The sequence below is a fragment of the Lactuca sativa genome, chromosome 1 (assembly GCF_002870075.4).
Source record: "Lactuca sativa cultivar Salinas chromosome 1, Lsat_Salinas_v11, whole genome shotgun sequence".
NCBI lineage: Eukaryota > Viridiplantae > Streptophyta > Magnoliopsida > Asterales > Asteraceae > Lactuca > Lactuca sativa.
Window position 1 is genome coordinate 33,356,579 of NC_056623.2, and position 23,548 is coordinate 33,380,126.

Sequence of the window (23,548 nt, forward strand, 5' to 3'; positions counted from 1 at the left end):
TGTGTTGATTGTGTTTGGGGGTGGGTTGAGGCGGACCTGCTTTGTGTTGTAGGTCAACATACCCAGGGCGATCTGGATAGACTGCAGGCCCAGTAGGGCACATTAGTCAGGCCGAATGCACGGAGAACGGTCCAAACAGGCTGAAGGCTCGGGTGGCTGACCAGACATGCTGAAGGTTCTGAGAGTGGGCCAAATAGACTGCAGGCCCAGTGAGGGCAATCCAGTCATTCTGTAGACTCTGTATGCATGTTGTTTATTTGATATGATATGATTATGATTGTATGGCGTTGGTATTTTAGGGTAACTCACTAAGCTTCGAGCTTACAGTTTCGGATTTTGTTTCAGGTACTTTGGATGATCGTGGGAAGGCGAATGCGAAGGCGTGATCGTGCACCTCCTCGCATTTTTATGATTTGATTTCTGGGATACTCTTGTATCAAACTACTTTGAAAACATTTTGTAATAAGTAATAAGGTTTTTTGAATGTTGAAAAACTTTTAAATTGGCTTGAATTTTATGGATGTTACAAGTTAATTAGTTGTATATGATTTGGATTGAATAGCCTTAGAATGATCGACTTGGCCTTACTTCTTGTTCCTTGTTTGGTTGTGGGTTTAGGGCAGATTTGATTATTCGACAGTCTATCTGACCCCGTATTGTGTACAACAAGCATGCACAAAAGCAACCAATGGTGTAGGAGCAAGGGTAATCCTAGGAATAGTGCCAAGGAAGTTAGTTGTAACTTGTGGATGCGCGACTGTACACTTATCAACAACATTGAGGCTTTAACATTTTCTATGATACTCTGATTTTTAATAAATGTAATTTGGAATAAACAGTTTTTCTTACTAATAGACTTATAAATGGGGAATTTTCACCTTAATAAAATGAAAAATTTAGGTTGTGAAAAATGGGACGTTACATATAGAATGTATAAAGCATGGAAAGTTATGAAAATAATATATTGCTCGAGACATGATGTCCCTTTAACGGGATATAAATGAATCTATCAGGGTGGCGGTTCCCCGTTGTGAGATATTGTTCAGCCCTAAGTATAAAAATGGCAACGGTTGAACATCGTTAGTAGCCCTTAATGATAAAAGAGAATGGAATGTGGAAAGATGTCTTTTGAAATGAAATGATATATATGACGTGCATGAAAAGAGTTTCCCTTGAAAATTCTTGAAAAGGTTTTATGGTCTAAACTATGTTATGTTATGTATGAAATGATTTTCTTGTAAATGATTGAAAATACTTTAAAGTATGAATGAAAGTATTATTTATTGAAAATGATTGAAATGTTTTATGGTCTAAAACCCACGTAGCTCACAAGACATTTTTTTCTTGCGTGTCTCTTTTTAATGTCGTATATCCAAGGTTGTATTCAAGGGTAAAGATGATAGATGGAAGTAGAGGTTATGAGATAGGGAATGGAGTGAAACTTTGTTAAGTTCCATATTTATTGTATTGGTGTAATTATTTGTAACGGTCTAAAAATTTCAATCAATTTAAACTTTTCAAAAACAACCCATTTTCATAAAGTTATTACAAAAAGGTTTTCAATACAATTATTATCAGAGTCTTCCCAGAACCACATCATAAAACACAATCATGAGGAGCGGTACGATCACGCCTTTGCCTTGCCACGGTCTCCTGAAGAACCTGAAAAACATTAAACCACAACTGTAAGCCCGAAAGCTTAGTGAGATATCCCCAAAATACCAACCACATATACCATACACGCATAACATGCCATATCATAACAGAACATAGAACAACCATGCACTTCGGGGCTTCTGTGTGACTGGTCCGCGGCACCGGCCTTCAGTCCACCTGGTCCAGCCTCCGAGTCTATCCACATACATCGAGTCTAACCACATACATCGAGTCTACAGTGTGATTGGTCCGCCCGCACCGGGCCTTCAATCCACCTGGTCCACTCTCTGAGTCTATAGTATGACTGGTCCGCCCGCACTGGGCCTTCAGTCGGCCTGGTCTACTCTCCGAGTCTCGGCAAGTCTGGTCCGCCTTCTTGGGGCCTACAGCCTATCCGGACCGCTCGCTAGGCCTTCGGGATAACCGGTCCGCCCTGGGTATGTTAGCCTACAACACAAAGCAGGTCCCGCCTCAACCCAACCTCAGTCTGTAACAGCCCGAAATCTCAGGTATTATTAAATTATGTTTTTGGGTTATTGAAGAGGGGACTCGGCGAGTCGGAGCCTAGACTCGCCGAGTAGGATCGCAGACTTGGTCGCGGGATCGCGACTGGACTCGACGAGTCTAGGTATGGACTCGGCGAGTCGACGCTGTTCAGCAGAAACCCTAACCGTTCAGTTTGAATCGTATATAACGCCTCTTAGGCCGTCATTTTCAGTCTTTTGGTCGATTGAGAAGAACCCTAATCGCTGTGGACGTCTAGAGCAGGAGAGAAAGCTTTTGGAACTTGGAAGAATTGGTTAGGCAAGAAGAAGAGGGATTTTGCTAAAGGAATAGCAAGGAGGATCGAGTCCTGAGATTTGGGGGACACAGAGAGGACACATTACAGGTAATAATTCGGATTCCCTTCTGTTGTTTGATGTGTTTTTAGATTTAGGGTTTATGGAACCCATTTGGAGTCTAGATGGATTGTTGTGCTGTTATTCAACGTTCCTAACCTTGTAGTAGGACCCTTAGAGGTCCAGAAGGTCCCATGTTTGTATATTCAAGTATAAATGTATCCCAGGAAGCAGTTCGATCGACTGCATGGCGTAGACTCGCCGAGTCGGATGATCAGACTCGGCGAGTAGCTTGAAGATTCACTGGGACTCGCCGAGTTTGTTCTTCAGGCTCGGCGAGTAGAGTCGGGGTGGCCCCGCGATTCTTCCACGAGGACCTCGTCGAGTCAAGAGGGATACTCGACGAGTAGAGAGGGATCATGCAGGAATTGGTGAAGACAACTAGACTCGCCGAGTCGCCAGGGTACTCGCCGAGTCCAGTCGAGTTGACCGTTGACCGTTGACCAGAGTTGACCTAAGTCTGACTTCTTAGGGATAGTCACACTTAGAAGATATAAGTATTAATGAGTTATGTAATGTTATAGGGAGGTTGTAGCTCGTCGGTTGTGCACGAGTCATTTCAGGAGTTGCTAGCTTTCAGCATATACGAGGTGAGTCTTCTCACTATACTGTACCCGGAAGGGTTTGACTGTGTGACCAGAAGGTCGGATATGTTATGTGATATGTTTGCTATATGTGGTAAGTTAATTGTTATATGTGCTATGTATGATATGTGGGCCGGAAGGCAATATGTTATGGGCCGAAAGGCGATTATGTTATGGGCCGGAAGGCGTTGTAATGAGGACCGGAAGGTCAGGGCCTGGAAAGGCGTATGTGCGTAAGTGTATATTGGGGAACTCACTAAGCATTTATGCTTACAGTTGTTGTGTATGTATTTCAGGTACTAGCGAGGACCGTGGGAAGGCGCCGACATGATCGATACACACTGGGGATTGTTTTTATGATCTTGGGGATATTGAATAATTGTATTGACTGAATAATTAAACTATTTATGCCTTGTTTTTAATGGAAACAATTATGTTTTAAAATTGAAAAATTTGTTTGAAAAATTTGAGTCGTTACACAGTCTAACAACCATGTGCACATAAACATTCAAACATGTAATAATTCGCATCCAATCAAACCGATCTAGCAGATCACAAAGCATAACATCATCCTAACCAGGATACCGACCTAACCGGTCACTAGCATATCATCATCTTATATACCAGGATTCCGACCTTAACCAGGTCTCTAACATATACCATCCTAACTACCAGGATGCAACATAGCAAAGCAATAACATAACAACGATACCCGGATCACAATCCGATAAAGGGCCGGCCTTGGTGCCGTAGACCCTGTCGATATAGTGAGGATAACTCACCTCGCAACTGCCGCCTGAACAGATAAACCCAAGTTGCTCCGACCATTGATACGATCTCCACCACTGGCCAACCACCAAAACACTGAACTCAAAGTAAATGACAACAATTACCAAAATGTCCCTGGAAGTCAACTGGTCAATCCTTGGTCAAATTCAAAGTCAAAGTCAACCCCTGACTAACTCTACTCGCTGAGTCAACCCGATGACTCGCCGAGTCCCCATGCACAGAACTTTCCCAATCCGCGACTCAACTCGCCGAGTCACCCCGAGACTTGCCGAGTCCAACAACTCTGAGTCATTACATACTCGACTCACCGAGTCATCCCTTGACTCACCGATTCACAGCTCAACCAGAAGAAAGGTTAGGACCTTACGACCAGACTCGTCGAGTCCAAGAATAGAGTCGCCGAGTGCAAGGCTATCTGCAACCAACTCACCGAGTTGTTCTTCCAACTCGCCGAGTTCCTGCCCATCATCATCCAACTTGCCGAGTTGTTCATCCAACTCGTCGAGTTCCAGCCTATCTTCAAGCAACTCGCCGAGTACACCGTTGTGACTCACCGAGTACCCCTAGATCGGAAACCATAAAGAGGCTTTCCAAGCCATGCAGAAGCTCCAAACCATAGATCTACCCTTCTACAAACCATCCATCACGTAAAGTGGCAAACTTTACGTGAATCCAAGGAGATCTAGGCATTTTACACTCTAGGTCTAGGGTTTAGGACAAAAGAACTTCACCAACAACTCTTGAGCATAGACTTTATGGCTTTCTGGATCATTAACAACCTAGATCTGAGGTAGCAACCTCAGATCTTACACCAAACTTGAGATGGACCTCATTTATGCCCCAAAAACCCCCACAAAAGATAGATCTAGATGCACAAAAGCTCAAACAGGAGATTATTACCTCAAATGAAGGCTCCCACTGATGAATGAACCAATTCTTTACAAAGCCCTTGCTCCACTCTTCTTGCTCTTCAATTTCCTTCCAATATTACCTCCTCCAAGGCTCTAATCTCTCACCAAGGAAGGCTCACACGAATTTAGGGTTTCTGGAACTCAAAGGGAAGGTAAAGAGGCTGGGGAAGAAGTGTTATGTTCTTTATATAGGGCCCAACTTCCGAAATTAGGGTTTTCTCCACTCAGCACCAACTCGCCGAGTCCACCCATGCTACTCGCCGAGTTGGTCACTTAACACGCGACCGGAGTCGCGACCCTACTCGCCGAGTCCAATCGTGGACTCGCCGAGTTGCCCTCTCACATTTACACTTTTAGCCCTTCAACTATACTTATGATATTCCAGGATGTTACAATTTCCCCCACTTAAATTAGGCTTCGTCCTCGAAGCCTGCGGCAACACAACTTCAGAACTATTCTCGCAATGCACCACCTGGCATTAACCAGACTAGGTTCCTCAAAGCACAACCATCGGAACTCAAAACTCAATTTTCCTTTCCACGGTGTTCTGACCACCGCTTCAAGCCGGCCACCGGCCTCACCCTCTGATGACCACACTTATCAACTGAGTACCACCCCATGATGCATCACTCGCTCCAAATCACAACAATCAATCGACTTATACGAGTTAGAAATAACCATGAACCACCGGAATTCCCGGCCTGAGCCCAAATTTATCCACTCCATGCTGACAGGATGACACATCCTTCAGCCTCAGAGCAACTCCTATGAGTTCTCCACCGCAGTCTCATACCCATGCTGAACTAGCTCTAACATCTTCGGGTTGGGAAAACCCGATACGCTGGCGATACCTCCAAACATCCCCCAGGATGAATTTCCACCGCATACACAAATCCTTGATCAAAATCTAACTGGAAATCCAAGATTCCATCCCTGCATTCCTTCCGAGCCTTTTGGCTCTACACCCTCGGAAGTTCCTTCCGTGACCTCAGCAAACATCCATCCCGGATGTGATTCCATACCACAGCCGCAGACACACTGCTCGTCAACCATGATTGGAACACCCCAATCATAACTCTGCACTACTCCTTTCACTTCCGTGAACTTACACTCCCTCTCAGATCTACATTCCTTTCCCTTTCCTTACCAAGGAAATCCACTTGGCTGCCTTGTCACTACAACAAGTGCCACGGTGCTCACTCAATACTACACCATTTTCTTATAGCATAACTGCTATCCCATGCACCACACATGCTCTGAATCTGCTCGCAAGGATTCTCGAGCCCATGTACTACCTTTCACTAATCATGATTAATACCCGGGGCCAGACCTTCTGATGCTAAAACATTGCGACATACTCAATCCATTTCCTCGTATCGATCTATCAACACATGCAGAGTCTTCAACATGACTGGACCGCCTTACCAGGCCTTCAGCCAATCTGGACCACTCTCAGAACCTTCAGTAGGTCTGGGCCGCCCTCCAGGGCCTTCAGCCTGTCTGGACCGTCCTCCGAGCCTACCGGCCTTCAGTCTATCCGGACCGCTCAACTAGCATTCATCATTTCGAGTTATCCCTCCGGGAAACTCTCCTATGCATACTGTTCTAGCCCTCTAGGGGTTCCAAACTCAATCTCCATCCTATATACTCAATCCCGGCCCGATCTCAGGCCTTCCACAATCAATCACCCTTGGTCTGTATCCCGCCCCGTCTGACTGACACTTGCTCATACCAGCCTACGCCCGGCTGACAGAACCACTGCTAAATCCCAAGCAGCTAAACAACCTCTCATGCCCATCGATCTTCCGGAGAATTTTCCAATTCTCCCCCACTTAGAGCACTGACTATCAACCACCGGTCGCCATCACCGACCTCCCTTATCAACCTTACACAACACAGTCCCTTACATGCGAATTGGTTCCCACTAGAACGAGCAACCATCACAAAATCACATATCAACATGGATCATCTCGGCTCGAAAGAAACCCGACCTTCAGCTAACCACTCCTTAGACTGCAGATGCTACCCGACATTCAGACCAAAAGCCGGATTCCCACTAATAACCCTCACGAATGATAACCAACGAAATTCCCAACACCAAACCCTTAACCATACCATAACCCTCAAGCAACAACGAATACAATACCAGAAACCACACAACGAGACTAGCAGATATACAATACTCCAAAATAGTAACAAAATAACAAGACATCAAGGAAGAAACATACCCGCAGCTGCATCCAGCACTGCCCTAACCTCCTCTGTTGTAACCTGAAAAACACGACCCTGAGCCCTTGGGGGCTCCGCTCCACCCTGACCTCCACCCGTAATCCTCAAAGTGGCCGGTGCTGGAGCCTGCACCGGTCCTGCAGCAAGCTGTGGAAAGTTGACCCTCAAGTGTCCAACCTGATGGCAATGATAACAAATCCTCAGATCCCGAACCGGGGTTGTCTGCCGACAATCCCTCGCATAGTGCCCCTCCTTTCTGCACTTGCGGCATGCACCACCGGACCTACAAACTCCGGTATGACCCTTCCCACACTTACCACAAGTGTGGCTGCCCTGATCTCCCAATCTATAATCAACAATCTTGGACCATTTCGGCGCTGGCTTCGACTGCACCGGAGCCTGCCTCTGCTCTCGCAATTGCAACTCAATCTCCAACTCACGCCGCCTGGCGGCCTCTTGTAACTCCAATAAGGTCTCGCACCTCTGCGTAGACAAAACAGCCTGATATCCCTCTTGAGCATACTCAGATATCGGGACATCTGAGCAAGCGAACTCCGAGCAAAACATCGCCCTCTCAGTGAACATCCTGGTGATCTTCGTCACCGACTCAGAATCCTGCTTCAGCTCTAGGAACTCCTGAGCCAACCTCTCTCTCCCAACCCGCGGAACATAACGAGTGTTGAACATCTCCCAGAACTGATCCCAAGAAACCGCAGCCCTCTGCGCATCTGAATATGACCCCGTGGTCAATCTCCACCAATCCTTCGCCCCGAGCCTCAACAGGTTCAGAGCACACCTCACCCTATGATCAGCAGGGCATGAACATGTGAAGAAACACCCCTCCACATCCGACAACCATCTCATAGCAACAATCAGGTCCTGAACCCCATCGAAGGTAGGAGGCTTCGTATTATCAAAGTCCCGATACCGAAAACCCCAACCATCTCCTCCCCCTGCCGCTGCTACAACCGTTGTAGCTGCCGCGGCAGCCGTCTCTGTGAGATCCGCATAGCGCTCATCAAAATACTCAACCATGGCGGTCTTGATCGACCCAAACAGTTCCGGCAACTCGGTCCGGAACAATGCAGCAACCTCATCATGCAGGATCTCACGAATCCTAGCATCCAACTCGTCTGTGCTCATTTGACCATTAACCTCGGGCGATACTGACCCACCCTGACCGCTTTCTCCTGCTCCCGATCCTGATCCGGATCCACTCCTAGCATGCCTCGAAACCTCCATACTGAAAAACACCACAAGATCTCAGATACTTCCCACTAATTCGGGAACCAACCCCCAACCCATCCCTAGAGGTTATGGTTTCTTTGATACACGTATGGGTCCTGTGCTTTCAGTAGTACGGGCCCATACTACCTTCCACACCTACCCATATTTGTATCAATTATACCACAACACCCTAGTGAAGAACATACATAATAAGCACTCAACCCTCACTCCTAGAGGAACACTGGAAGTCTCCCACATAGGAAACCCTAGGCTAACAGGCATCATAAATCAGGCAACATTATCATGAAATCCTGAAGATCCCTAGCCTAGTACTAGCATGTTGTTCTATCAAAGCTCAAAAACAAATAACATGTATGGTATTTTGGGGTTACTTACTGGCTCCGGCTGATCGTACCTCCGCGTCCTCCTTTACTCATTTTGAAAACCATTACAAATTCTCTTTTGAAAACCCTCCTCGATTTGAGACTGGATTCACACGAATGTTCCTCCAATTCACTCAAACCAAGGCTCTGATACCAACTTGTAACGGTCTAAAATTTTCAATCAATTTAAACTTTTCAAAAACAACCCATTTTCATAAAGTTATTACAAAAAGGTTTTCAATACAATTATTATCAGAGTCTTCCCAGAACCACATCATAAAACACAATCATGAGGAGCGGTACGATCACGCCTTTGCCTTGCCACGGTCTCCTGAAGAACCTGAGAAACATTAAACCACAACTATAAGCCCGAAAGCTTAGTGAGATATCCCCAAAATACCAACCACATATATCATACACGCATAACATGCCATATCATAACAGAACACAGAACAACCATGCACTTCGGGTCTTCTGTGTGAATGGTCCGTCGCACCGGCCTTCAGTCCACCTGGTCCAGCCTCCGAGTCTATCCACATACATCGAGTCTAACCACATACATCGAGTCTACAGTGTGATTGGTCCGCCCGCACCGGGCCTTCAATCCACCTGGTCCACTCTCTGAGTCTATAGTATGACTGGTTCGCCCGCACTGGGCCTTCAGTCGGCCTGGTCCACTCTCCGAGCCTCGGCACGTCTGGTCCGCCCTCTTGAGGCCTACAGCCAATCCGGACCGCTCGTTGGGCCTTCGGGAAAACCGGTCCGCCCTGGGTATGTTAGCCTACAACACAAAGCAGGTTCCGCCTCAACCCAACCTCAGTCCAACAACCATGTGCACATAAACATTCAAACATATAATAATTCGCATCCAATCAAACCGATCTAGCAGATCACAAAGCATAACATCATCCTAACCAGGATACCGACCTAACCGGTCACTAGCATATCATCATCTTATATACCAGGATTCCGACCTTAACCAGGTCTCTAACATATACCATCCTAACTACCAGGATGCAACATAGCAAAGCAATAACATAACAACGATACCCGGATCACAATCCGATAAAGGGCCGGCCTTGGTGCCGTAGACCCTGTCGATATAGTGAGGATAACTCACCTCGCAACTGCCGCCTGAACAGATAAACCCAAGTTGCTCCGACCATTGATACGATCTCCACCACTGGCCAACCACCAAAACACTGAACTCAAAGTAAATGACAACAATTACCAAAATGTCCCTGGAAGTCAACTGGTCAATCCTTGGTCAAATTCAAAGTCAAAGTCAACCCCTAACTGACTCTACTCACCGAGTCCCCATGCACAGAACTTTCCCAATCCGCGACTCAACTCGCCGAGTCACCCCGAGACTTGCCGAGTCCAACAACTCTGAGTCATTTCATACTCGACTCACCGATTCACAGCTCAACCAGAAGAAAGGTTAGGACCTTACGACCAGACTCGCCGAGTCCAAGAATAGACTCGCCGAGTGCAAGGCTATCTGCAACCAACTCACCGAGTTGTTCTTCCAACTCGCCGAGTTCCTGCCCATCATCATCCAACTCGCCGAGTTGTTCATCCAACTCGTCGAGTTCCAGCCTATCTTCAAGCAACTCGCCGAGTACACCGTTGTGACTCGTCGAGTACCCCTAGATCAGAAACCATAAAGAGGCTTTCCAAGCCATGCAGAAGCTCTAAACCATAGATCTACCCCTTCTACAAGCCATCCATCACGTAAAGTGGCAAACTTTACGTGAATCCAAGGAGATATAGGCATTTTACACTCTAGGGCTAGGGTTTAGGACAAAAGAACTTCACCAACAACTCTTGAGCATAGACTTTATGGCTTTCTGGGTCATTAACAACCTAGATCTGAGGTAGCAACCTCAGATCTTACACCAAACTTGAGATGGACCTCATTTATGCCCCAAAACCCCCCACAAAAGATAGATCTAGATGCACAAAAGCTCAAACAGAAGATTATTACCTCAAATGAAGGCTCCTACTGATGAATGAACCAATTCTCTGCAAATCCCCTTGCTCCACTCTTCTTGCTCTTTAATTTCCTTCCAGGATTACCTCCTCCAAGGCTCTAATCTCTCACCAAGGAAGGCTCACACGAATTTAGGGTTTCTGGAACTCAAAGGGAAGGTAAAGAGGCTGGGGAAGAAGTTTTATGCTCTTTATATAGGGCTCAACTTCCGAAATTAGGGTTTTCTCCACTCATCACCAACTCGCCGAGTTGGTCACTTAACACGCGACCAGAGTCGCGACCCTACTCGCCGAGTCCACTCGTGGACTCGCCGAGTTGCCCTCTCACATTAACACTTTTAGCCCTTCAACTCTACTTCTGATATTCCGGGATGTTACATTATTATTCGTGTGCTATGGTTGTATTGATATTTAATGGTAACACCTGATGTTTTAATCATAAATGTTTTTGCGGGACCGATTTTTGTTAAATGTGGGTTAATACTTGTAATGATTTTGTTAAAACCATAGCATTTTAAAGTCTCAAAAAAGTTTGCAAAAATTTAGGGTGTTACATTGAGTATGGTCGTTTGTCCACCATACATTTCTAGTCCACCATACATAAGCATAGTCTGGGCTACCATACTTAACCATGACCTGATATGTTCGTTGTACCGATATGTTCTATCATCATCCAATTATTTTTCTTAACAACGTATAAATATGTTTAAATGGAAAAAAAACTTTAAAACCGTTTTTAAGATATAAAATATATAAATATGTCTTTCATGTTTATTTATTATATTTAGGGAAAAGTGCAATAAAGTCCCTACATATTGGCCTCATAATCGATTTAGTCAATATATATTTTTTTATTCAAGTAAGTCTCAAATACCGGTAATCGTTTTCAATTTAACCCTTTGACCCGGTCAACAGGTCATCCAACTTTCAAAAATTACATTTCTGGCCCAAATTTCGAAATTTATTACAACTTTGGTCCAAAATTTGCCCTTTTGGCCCATATTTTAAATTTTGTTACAAATTTGGTCTAAAATTTACCCCCTTTGCCCAAATTTTACAATTTTATTATGAAAGTTGGACCAAATTTGTAACAAAATTTAAAATCTGGGCCAAAAGTGTAAAATTTGGACCAAATTTGTAATAAGTTTTGAAAGCTGGGCCCAAAATATAATTTTTGAAAGTTGGATGACCTGTTGACCGGGTCAAAGGGTTAAATTGAATACGATTACCGATATTTGGGACTTAATTGAATAATATATATATATATATATATATATATATATATATATATATATATATATATATATATATATATATATACATATATATATCAGGACTAAATCGATTATGAGGCTAATATGTAGGCTTTATTGTAGTTTTCCCTTATATTTATACGTATTTTTACATATAAATACATTTTTATATGTATAAATATGTATTTAAATTATATTTATATATGGATTTAATTAATAATAGTGATAATAACAAATATATTTACTTGAGTTTTCAATAAAATAATAAAAAAAAAAAACAAAAATATAAATAAAGGTATTTGCAGAAAAGTCATAATATTTTAGGTTAGTTTACAAAATAGGTTCAATATTTTTGACCAATTTACGAAATAAACCTAAATTAATTTGCTACGGGCTGAACCGGAAAAAGAGTCAGAATAAAAAAAAAAATTACCGGGTTTTAGGACTTTTTTGTAAAAAAAATAATAATTTTGGACTATTCCGTAAACCAGCCAAAAATATTGGGACTTTTGTAGAGATTTCTCTATATATGGTAAATTGCACAAAAGTCATTAACATTTCATTTTTTTCGATTTTGACAAAATGTTTTTTCTTTTACAATTAAGTCACTAAGTTTTCAATCTGTTGCAATTCTGACCAGTTGACCGGTTTGTTTTTGGTCATCCAGTTGTCACTAGTGACGTACCATAATGATGTGTAAGAAGCAAAACAAAATGTGGCGTAAAAGACACTGTATTTTTTTACATTAAGTTTTCAATATTTTCCAATTTTATGACTAATGTTTCATTTTTTTTTTCAAATTTTCAACATAAATGAAATAAACTTATGAAAAGATGTAAGTGTTCCATTTATCCTATAGTATAATAAAATATATGTACAATAGATTAAAAATATATATAAATGAAATAAACATATGTAAATACATAATTGCTCCATTTTATGTAATTAGTTTTTTTTTTCAGTTTTCAAACTCATTACCACTCTGCTCAAATGGGTTGTCATCACTTTTTTCTGACCACCTGAGAACTTAAAAAACTATGATTCATGGGCTACCATCACTGAAGAAACTAACAACATTGGCAAAGTCTTTGCCTTCCAACTAACTTAAATGGGTCTTTACCTAATCTTGGTTAGTGTAAACCTTCCCAAGCTTAAAGAAGTTTCTGATGGGATTGTATCGATGCACCCAACCACTAACATCAAGATTTTCACTATGGGTTTTTCCGCCGAGAATATGGTGGTTGGAGTTAGGGATATGTTGAAGGTGATTTATGGTGACGAACTGGACGTGGGTATTTTGGTGAAAATGCCAGGGTGACTTATCCTGCAGCTAGGTTTCTTCATGAGGTTGAATAAGAAGTTTGGATGCATGTGATGAAAGTGATTATGATAGGTATGAGTTTGGTAACAAGACTTGTGATTTAAGGAATGGTTGAAAGGAAAAGAGGTGTCATTGCTAATATTGGTTCGGGTGTTGCCATTGTTGTACCATTGCATCCTCTCTATGCGATTTATTGTAACGTTTGGTCCAGGTATAAGACATTTCTCAAAATATTAGAAATCATTGTTGGAACTCGACGAGTTGGGGAGCTCCAACTCGTCGTGTTGAGAATATTGTGGTCGCGGGTTTTAACGACCCAACTCGACGAGTTGGTGGCTGGGATGAAACCCTAATTTTAGGGTGTTGCATCCTATTTAAAGAACATAAAACCCCTGGCTGGCCTCTTTACCGGCCTCCCGTATCCAGAAACCCTAAGTTCGTATGTCACCTTGCAAGTTTGAGTGTGTGAGTTGTGGTGAGCTTAGAGAATTGATTTTGGTGATTCTTTGGAAGGAGATTGGAAGTTGGAAGCATCTAGCTTGGAAGAAGGATTATATATCCAGAAACTCTTTACCAATAGTAGTCTTCTTGAGGTATAAAGTTGACATCTTGCCTTATATGCATCTAGATCTCTTTGTTTAAAGTTTTACCACGATTTTAGGATTTTGGTTGGGTTGTCCAAGATATTGAGGTTTCCAGGGGTTAATAAGTTAGATCTGATCCCTTCATGACTCCTCTTGACTTAAAGTTGTAAACTTTATTGGCTTCTCAGTTCCATTCATGCAATAAATCCCTCATTAAGTATGTGTTTTGGGACTGTGTTGTGAAAGTTTAAGGGCTTAATGGATTAAGACTTACTCTAATTAAACATTAATTGATCAGAGATGATTAGTATTGGAATATGTAATGGTTTGCTATTTGATTATAGATTTATGTGAAGACCATGGGAGGAGCCCATGGCATTTGGTAAGACCATGGGGGGAGCCCATGGCTCGGGGATACAAGACCATGGGGGTAGCCCATGCCATTCCATATGAAGACCATCGAGGGGGTCCATGGCAAGTTTATGTGTATGTGTGCATGACATTATGTGATTATATGTTATGTGTGTTTTGGGAAACTCACTAAGCGTATGCTTACAGTTTGTTGGTTGTTTCAAGTACTTATGACCGTAAGGGCAAGGGCCCGGCTTGATGGCGTGACATGCATTCTCCAATATTTCCGCACTTAGTCCTTGGTACTCTGATTTTTAAAGAAACACTATGATTATGTAATGGGATTTTAGAAACAAATGTGGTTGGTATTTATGATTAAATAAATGAAAATTTTTCTGTAAAATCTGGGCTGTTACGTTTATGCTGCCAACAAAACGTAAGTTGGTCGTTAATTGTCTCTTTATTTAATTTAATTCGATGCATGGTTCTTTTTTTCATTTTTACGATCAAATTAAAAGCATACATGGTTTAATTTTGAGTCAATAAACATGCACTAGGAATGTTTTTACGACTAAATAGACATGGTTTTGAATTATGGAAACATGTTATTTACATACGCGAGGCAAGGTCGAAGAAACGAGGGAGGAGGGAAAAAAGTCACTATAGTATTGGATTAAGGAATAAGTGAAACCGAAAGGGTATATACTGTGACAAATTAAGGTTCTATAGTTCAAATCTTATTTACAAATATAAGATAAGAAAAAACTATATAAAACGAAGATTTTCATTAATGGGGGTGAAAATTATATATATATATATATATATATATATATATATATATATATATATATATATATATATATATATATATATATATATTTCATTTATGTTGCAAATTGGAGAAAAGCAAAAACAGAGGGTCAAAATTAGAAAAAAGATTGAAAACTTAGTGTCAAATTTTTTTTAAAAAAATAGTGTCTTTTGCACCGTTTTTTTCGCTTCTAACACGTTATCATGTTATGCCAGCAGTGGCAGCCGGATGAACTCAAGGAAACCAGTTAACCGATCATAATTGCAACAAATTGAAAAAATAGTGACTTAATTGCAACAGCAAAAAATACGATGTCAAAATTGAAATAAAATGAAAAGTTAATGACTTTTGTGCCATTTAACAATATATATATATATATATATATATATATATATATATATATATATATATATATATATATATATATATATATATATATATATATATATATAATTTAACCATATATATTATATTAAACGAAATCTCACGCGTTGCGCAAGAATGTCGTTAAATGGGTAAAATAATCGTGGGTAAAAATTTAAAATTTGTTGAAATTAAACATTTTATTCATCTTTTTGGGCATTAACCGAATTAACAAACAATAAAAAAAAAGTTCATTAATTGGTATTTTAACACTATTTAATATAGTCGTATCCTTTTAAAACTTTAGTTTTTATACCATCTAATAAATATTATAAGTTTTTATAACATTAATATAATTAAAATACTATTTAATATTTTATTTCTAGTATCCAGTAATATTTATAGGATAAAAAAAATAAATTGTTTTGAATGAATTGTTAGATAATTTTTTTGACCATATTGACTTTATATTACATTGTTTATATTACATAAAAACATCCAAAATTATAGATATGAACTTTCAAATATTAAACCTTACATAGAATATTTCATTATACATACATCTCATTAAAAGTTTTAATATATGGATTAGTAAATATGATATTGATTTTTAAATATATATTTTGAAAAACCTACATATAACTTTGTTGGTATATAGAAAACCCTTTTCTATATTTTGTACATAAGAAACTAAAGTGAACATGAATATAAAAATAGATTTTATAAAGCATGAATCAAAATAATTAAAAAACTAGTTAGAATTTTTATCACCGGTTAACGACCGTTTACCTCTATAGTGATATCGATTCTAGTATGTAAAGTTGAACCAACCCTCCTACATATGCATTCTTTTCTAATTTCATGCAATTTAGATAATAAATATTAAAAGAGAAGAGAAACAATTTAACATCTTAATCGTTTTAAAATTCATTTAGATAACCTCCTTTATAAGAGATAAATAAATTCGAGTAAAAATTAGGGAAAGCTTCAGAAAAACCCAACGTATTTTCATCAAATGTTTAAAAAAACCATTATATTATTTTTTAGTGCACTAAAACCCCTACATTTTCAGAAATTCTTATTTAAGGTTTTTTGATCTTAGAAAAACCTAATATATTTTCATGAAAGGATTAAAAAAACCATTATATTATTTTTTTTAGTATATTTAAACCCTCATATTTTTAAATTTTTTTTAATATAATGAATTGTAACAATCAAAACGTTGAGAATCGATTACCTAGCATTTTCGGCTATCTAGAATATACCGAGCTCGATGCCTTAAATGATACATTTTAAAAAATATAAGGGTTTTAATGTACAAATAAATAAAATAGTGGTTTTTTTAAAACTTTGATGAAAATGTGTTGGGTTTTTATAAGGTTTTCCCTAAAAATTATTTCAATAAAATAAATATTTTTTCTTTATTTATCTTCATTTTCATGTAGTTTTTTTTCTTCTAATTATAGATAATAAACATATTTGATGGAATAATATAAAAATAAGATATATCATTTGTTTAGTTGTATTACTCATTCGATTACTGTGATGATTTCATCCTGTTCCTGTGCAACAAAGGCCCTAATAAAACATTAAACTAATATATAGTATCTATTTATACTATCTGTCACAACCTTATATGTTGTAAGACTGTTTTTTTAAACAAAATTTCGCTTTTATTTATAATTTTGATTACTAGGAAATAGGAATGTCCCTATCCATCCCACCTTAAGGGTGGAGGGCTTGTTAATTTATGACTTTCATGTTCATAACCAACTTGGACCATCAAATGGAAAGTACCCCAAACACGCAAAAATCAAAGGATCTGATACACCTCTCAAAATGAGGAAATCAGAAATATTACTTTCCTTCTTTTTATGTTTCTTTTATAGAAAAATTTATTGTGTTTACATCAATAGGTTTCGTAGGAAGATAACTTTTTTGTACTTCTTCATATCGAGTTTGAAACGAAGGGTAATAATTGAATGAGTTTTATGTAAATGTACTACAAAAGTCGTTATCATAACTTCATATCATAATAAAGTTTAATTTAGTATATTACAGATATGATTATTTTTATGATATTAGGGTCAAAAAATGAGCTTAAACGTAAATGCAAGATAGCTAAGTATCCATAACTAACAAGCCAAGTACTAGACTAAACTCGGTTAAGGTCAAGACATTTAATCATTAGTTCAGGTTAAAGTAAGGCCCCGTTTGATACGCATTTTTTCAGGTCCAAACAGATCTTTCTGGCTGAATGGACCGGAAAGACTGTTTGATTTGCACAAAAGATGGGTCTTTTCCGGTAAGATATGTCTTTCCCAGAAAGCCCCTAAATCATATCTTTCTGGCTGAATGGGTTGGAAAAACAATTATACACCAAACCCCGCCTCTTTCTTTTTTTATTGGATTATTAATTTTTTTAAATAACTTTTTTTAAATTTATTTTTTATTTTTTATTCCTTTTTTTCATCATTCAGCACAGTCAATAAGATGTACAATCAAACAGCATGGTTTCTTTTCCAGTCAGAAAACTTTCCCAGACAGACTTTATCATACAACACTTTCCCAGACAGAAATTATCAAACAGGACCTAAGTTTAGTTGGATTGGTTTATAATATTGAAACAATTACATAATTTATTTAAGTAAAATCAGTTAGAATCTTACAAGAATTTGCATACATTTGGGCAACTTTTGATCAGTTTGATATGTTCAATTCATTATCTTTTATTTGTTTAACTCTTTATTAATAAAATACAATTCAATTTTGTATGAATAGTTTGAAATCACCGCCTCAAATAACTTTAACCTTATTCAAACCAGTATAATCACTTTAAAAATACCCATCCACAATTGTCCCAACCCCGCATTGCTATAAACAGAGTTACCAGCAACCAAATTTAAAGACAGTTTTAACGACACTTTATTTGTCATATCCATTGATGATTCCTTGAAAAGCTCCGATTCCCACATTTTGTTTTTTCATTGCAAATCCATGATTTCAGATTTGGTATAAATGAAAGGAGCATGCTACATTAATGTCACCTCCAAAAACATAAGAACCGACATGACCTCTAGGTTTAGTGGTGGGATCAAAATTTTTGATATGGGATACAAAGATTAAAAAGATTCAAAAATGTAAATACAAAGAGTTTCTTAATATTTAAAAGTCATAAATCGGAAATATATATATATAATTTAAGCAAAAGTTACAGTTGAATCCGCGTAGGCTTCAAGTATTGAAATCGATCAATGATTTTGTCATCAAGAACTTGTAAGAAACACATCCTCCTAAATAAAAATGACTAAATAATTGTTTAAAACTTGATCATCCATGTTATTTTGCAACTTATTCTCTCTCTACACTTGCTATAAAAACCAGAAAAGATACATTTTATGTAGGTATTTAATCTCATACATTAAAAATATGGTACAATCCCCTTAACTAGGGGTACAATACATAGAGCATGTTAACAAATAATTTGTTTTTTTTATATATAAAACAATTTTTTTTGGATGTTATAGTACCCCCAACGCCCTATATGGTTTCACCACTGCATAGATGCAATAGACCCAAACTAATTCTAATACCATACTGGTATCCTACAACTCGGTTAATTTGGATTTTTCAGACCGGTTGGCCCAACCGAGTCCCGGTATACACCTCTAGTCCAAATCTTCACTTGAGAGTGAAGTCTTAGAGTGAAAGCCTAACATTTGAGATGCATAATTCACCAATAATCATTATTGGTCAACGGTTTACCCCCAACATGATGGATTATGGGACAGGATCGGCATAGACAGTCTAGATGAGATAGGTTTGGCATAGACTGGCTAGATATATAGTGCAATTTACTAATTTTTTTTAATCCAAAGGTTCCTTTAAGCTGCACATTTACTACTAAGTGGAGATTAATGGCTTAAAAATTAATAAGGTGTATTGTTTCACATAAAGAATTTTCTTGTTTATAGAAAACCCATTGTACACCAAAAGAATTTTAAAAATGGTGATAGTTATTTGAAAATTTGACCCAAAAGAAAAATAACCGATAATCCTACCGGTTGTTATGTTTTGAGTACACTTATTTTTTATGCCTTCAGTGTTTTCCACCACCAACAGTGAGCAGACACCAAGTGGAATCTCTCCGACACACATTAAAACACACATATTGTTATTGTGGGTGTCAAATGTCAATTCTTTCTATAAACCGTGTGTTATTCCACCACTTTACCTATTAATTCCATCTTTCTATAACCGTCTATAAAGTCACAACAAAACCTATTAATTATATAATATTTTAGACTATAGTTATATATATATATATATATATATATATATATATATATATATATATATATATATATATATATATATCCCTATTATAATAAAAGAATAGTTTTAATCTCCTTTTGACATGTGTCATCCTATTAAACCTCCTAATTAATGCATATTTTATTCTACTTTTGCCATGTGTCACCCTATTAGGCTTCATCATTAATGCATGCCATTTATCAACCTATTAATTCTCAATTTTAAATTTTAAATTATAAATTATAAATTTTAAATTTTCTCACTCTAATTACATTAATTTAATTACATTAGAATAAAAATTAAATTTAAATTAATACAAATTATAAAGTGATATAATTTCACATATTTATTTAAATTAATGATTATAATTTTATATAACTAAAAAAATATCTCTTAACTAATAATTTATTTGAAATTATTGATTAATAATTTTGAGTTCTCACTATAATAGTTTAATTAATTTTGTAACCGTGGTTCCCACGGGTTATAAACTAGTATATATATATATATATATATATATATATATATATATATATATATATATATATATATATATATATATATATCTTCTTATTCTAATAAAAGAATAGTTTTATTCTCCTTATGACATTGATCATCCTATTAGGTCTCCTTATTAATACATATTTTATTCTTTTTTTGTCATGTGTCACCCCCATTATGTCTCATAATTAATGCATGTCATTTGTCAACCTATTAATTCTCCATTTTAAATTTCAAATTTTAAATTTTCTGCTATAGATTAAATTAATAACATTAGAATAAAAATTAAAATAAAATTAATACAAATTATAAAATGATATAATTTCACATATTTATTTAAATCAATGATTAAAATTTATATAACTAAAAAATATATTAATTAATAAGTTATTTAAAATAACTGATTAATAATTTTAATTTTTTACTATATAAATTTAGTTAAATTTATAACAGTGGTTCCCACGGGCTATAAACTAGTATATATATATATATATATATATATATATATATATATATATATATATATATATATATATATATATATATATATATATATATATATATATAGAGAGAGAGAGAGAGAGAGAGAGCTAGATTCAAATGTTTTCACTATCTATTGTGTGTATGTATGATTGATTCTGGACTAATCATTTTAGTTATTTTAAAAAAGTAATTAATGCATATTAAATGCTGAAGATGTAATTAATATTCATTATATCTTCAACATATAATATGCATTAATTACTTTTTTTAAATAACTAAAATGATTGGTCCAGAATCAATCAGACATGCACATAATATATAGTGAAAACAAAATAACCTAACTCGTAGAGTTAGGTTATTTTGTTTTCACTATATATAGCCATATTTATAAGATAAATTCAAAAATTCGCCAAAATATAAAACTTTTTGCAGGTAGCCACCTACTTAAGTACTTAAGATTTTCGCAAGGTTCTATGATATAAGTCATCACTCCATCGTTATCTATTGAGAAAAAAACAAACATAAACATATTTATTACATATACTTTTTAAAAAATTAACCAAAATTTAAGAAATTTCCTCCCATGATTACATCTTTCGATTTTCAGTGAGGACGCTACGAAATGTGTTTTGATACTGCAAAATGTACCTTCTATATACTAGTATAAGACATTTTTTTCCCATTATTTTAACATTTTTTTTTTAAATCTCTCTTTAACCAAAGGTTTTGTTTTAAAAATATAAAGTTTTTTTTAAGGAAATTAAGTAATCTAGCCATAATTTAATGTGTATTTTTGAAAAATAATCCAAAAAATTTGTTTTTAGCAAAAATAACTATTTAGTCCGAAATGGCTATTCCGGACAAAAAAAAATAATTTTTTTAGAAAAACGTATTTTTCGTCTGACATTCCGGATTCCATACTGAAATTTTGGATTTCGGATTTCGAAAAAAAACACCAAAATTTAAATAACAAATTTGAAATCTAATGAAAAATTCGGGAATTTTGAGAAAAAAAACCGTTTTAGTTAAATTTAATAAAAACTTAAACAAACATAATAAATATAACTATAAACGATATTAGTGCTTAAAATCAAACATTTTATTGAAAAACGGTCACATTAAACACTTCTGAATAGATATTTCGGACATAATGGGTATTTTTTTAAAAATAAATTGGAAAAAAATAGAAAATAACTACGGATCAAATCTGAAACAAGACATTCTTTAAAAAAAAAAGAACTCCAGAATATGAACAGTAATCTGGAATGAGACATTCGGGAGAATGTGACTATTTTTCAAAAATTGAAAAATGATTATTTTCTTTAAAAAGCTCATATTTATAGATTAGATTACTTAATTTCCTGTTTTTTTTAAGTGAAAATGATATCTAAAGATTTCTACCACAGAAACTACAAAAAAGTATTTTCTTCACATTTCACGTCTCTCAGCTGTAGACTTGTTTGGTTGATGATTCTCTAGTGGTTCCATTAGATCATTCAGGTGGATGGTCGTCTGAATTATATCGAGAGATTGGTAGCGATCCTTGACTAGAAGATGAAAACCTTGAGGAACAAATTTGTTGAGTTGGTGAAAATACAGTGGCAGCACCACAAGGGTTCTGAGTGGATGTGGGAGCCTGAGGAAGAAACGAGGAAGCATTACCCTGAGTTATTTGCGACAATAGACTTCGAGGATGAAGTACTTCGGGCGTACTTATGAGTACTTTGCGCGTACTGGGCCAACACCCTGATTTCCAGATTAGCAGCGTACTTCGGGCGTACGTACCAGGTACGCCGCACATACGTTTGTCTGTGGGCCTTTTGCGTTTTGGGCTCGGGATTTGTTAGGCTTCTACCTTGATCGAGTTAGGCCTTAAGCCCATTTGTAGTATTAGGTCATTTGTGAGCCTTAGGTCATCATGTAGTTCTTGGGCCTTAGGGTCTTTTATTAAGTTGGACTCAAAATGCATTTTGGGCTAGTTTGGATTTGGGCCTTGATATGGTATGCCAATAAGGCAGGGTTTAAGCAGCCTTTTTACCCTTAAGTCTGAATTTAGGGTTTTGACTCTCGGGTTAGATTATTGACCTAATTTCCAATTAGGGGTTTATACTTATGATCTAGTGAGAGGATTTCGTGAGTCAGTAGCCCAAGTGTGATTTGATATCTTCAGTCTAAGATGACTTTCCTTCACTGTATTCGTAGGTCAAAGGCACCAATATCGCCCCACTAGTCTATGTTTGTAGTATGATGGCTATCTTCATGACAATTATCTATTATGCATGTATTTGCTTGATGTCTCTGTGACTCTTTTGTTATGATATTATGTGGTAGTGGTAGAGGTGAAATAGACCTGATACCGGTTGAAAGAGACCGAAGGGGTTGAAATATACCCAATATCAGTTGAAAGAGACCGGAGGGGTTGAAATATACCCAGTACCAGTTGAAAGAGATCGAAGGGGTTGAAATATACCTAGTATCGGTTGAAAGAGACAGAAGGGGTTGGAATACAACCCCTCGCTAATTCCCGACCATGGACTCATCTCAAGGTGGTTTTGTCAATTTGCTTCAAACCGGTTCCCCTATCCAACAAACACAACTTTTCCAACAACAATATCAACCTTTTCCGACCTTCCAACAATTCCAACCACAACAATCACAACCACTAATTTCACAATCCCTTTATTCGCCAGATTTTGTTTTAGAAACGTAACCTTCACCACCATCACCTCAACCAAAAAAAGGAAAAAAAACGACGCGACCAACTATCGGCCAAAAAAGGGTGCCATGGACAAAATAGGAAGAAGAAAAGCTAGTGGAGGCATGAGTTTTAGCTTTCCAAGACCCAATTGAAGGAGATTATCAAACATTCAATTGTTTTGGGAGAAAGTTCGAAGCGT

At 37.3% G+C, this 23,548-nt stretch overlaps 1 pseudogene; it reads left to right on the plus strand.

The window, feature by feature from the left end:
* The window catches only part of LOC111913609 (very-long-chain 3-oxoacyl-CoA reductase 1-like), a 37,597-nt pseudogene that overhangs the window by 13,826 nt on the left and 223 nt on the right, over positions 1 to 23,548 (plus strand).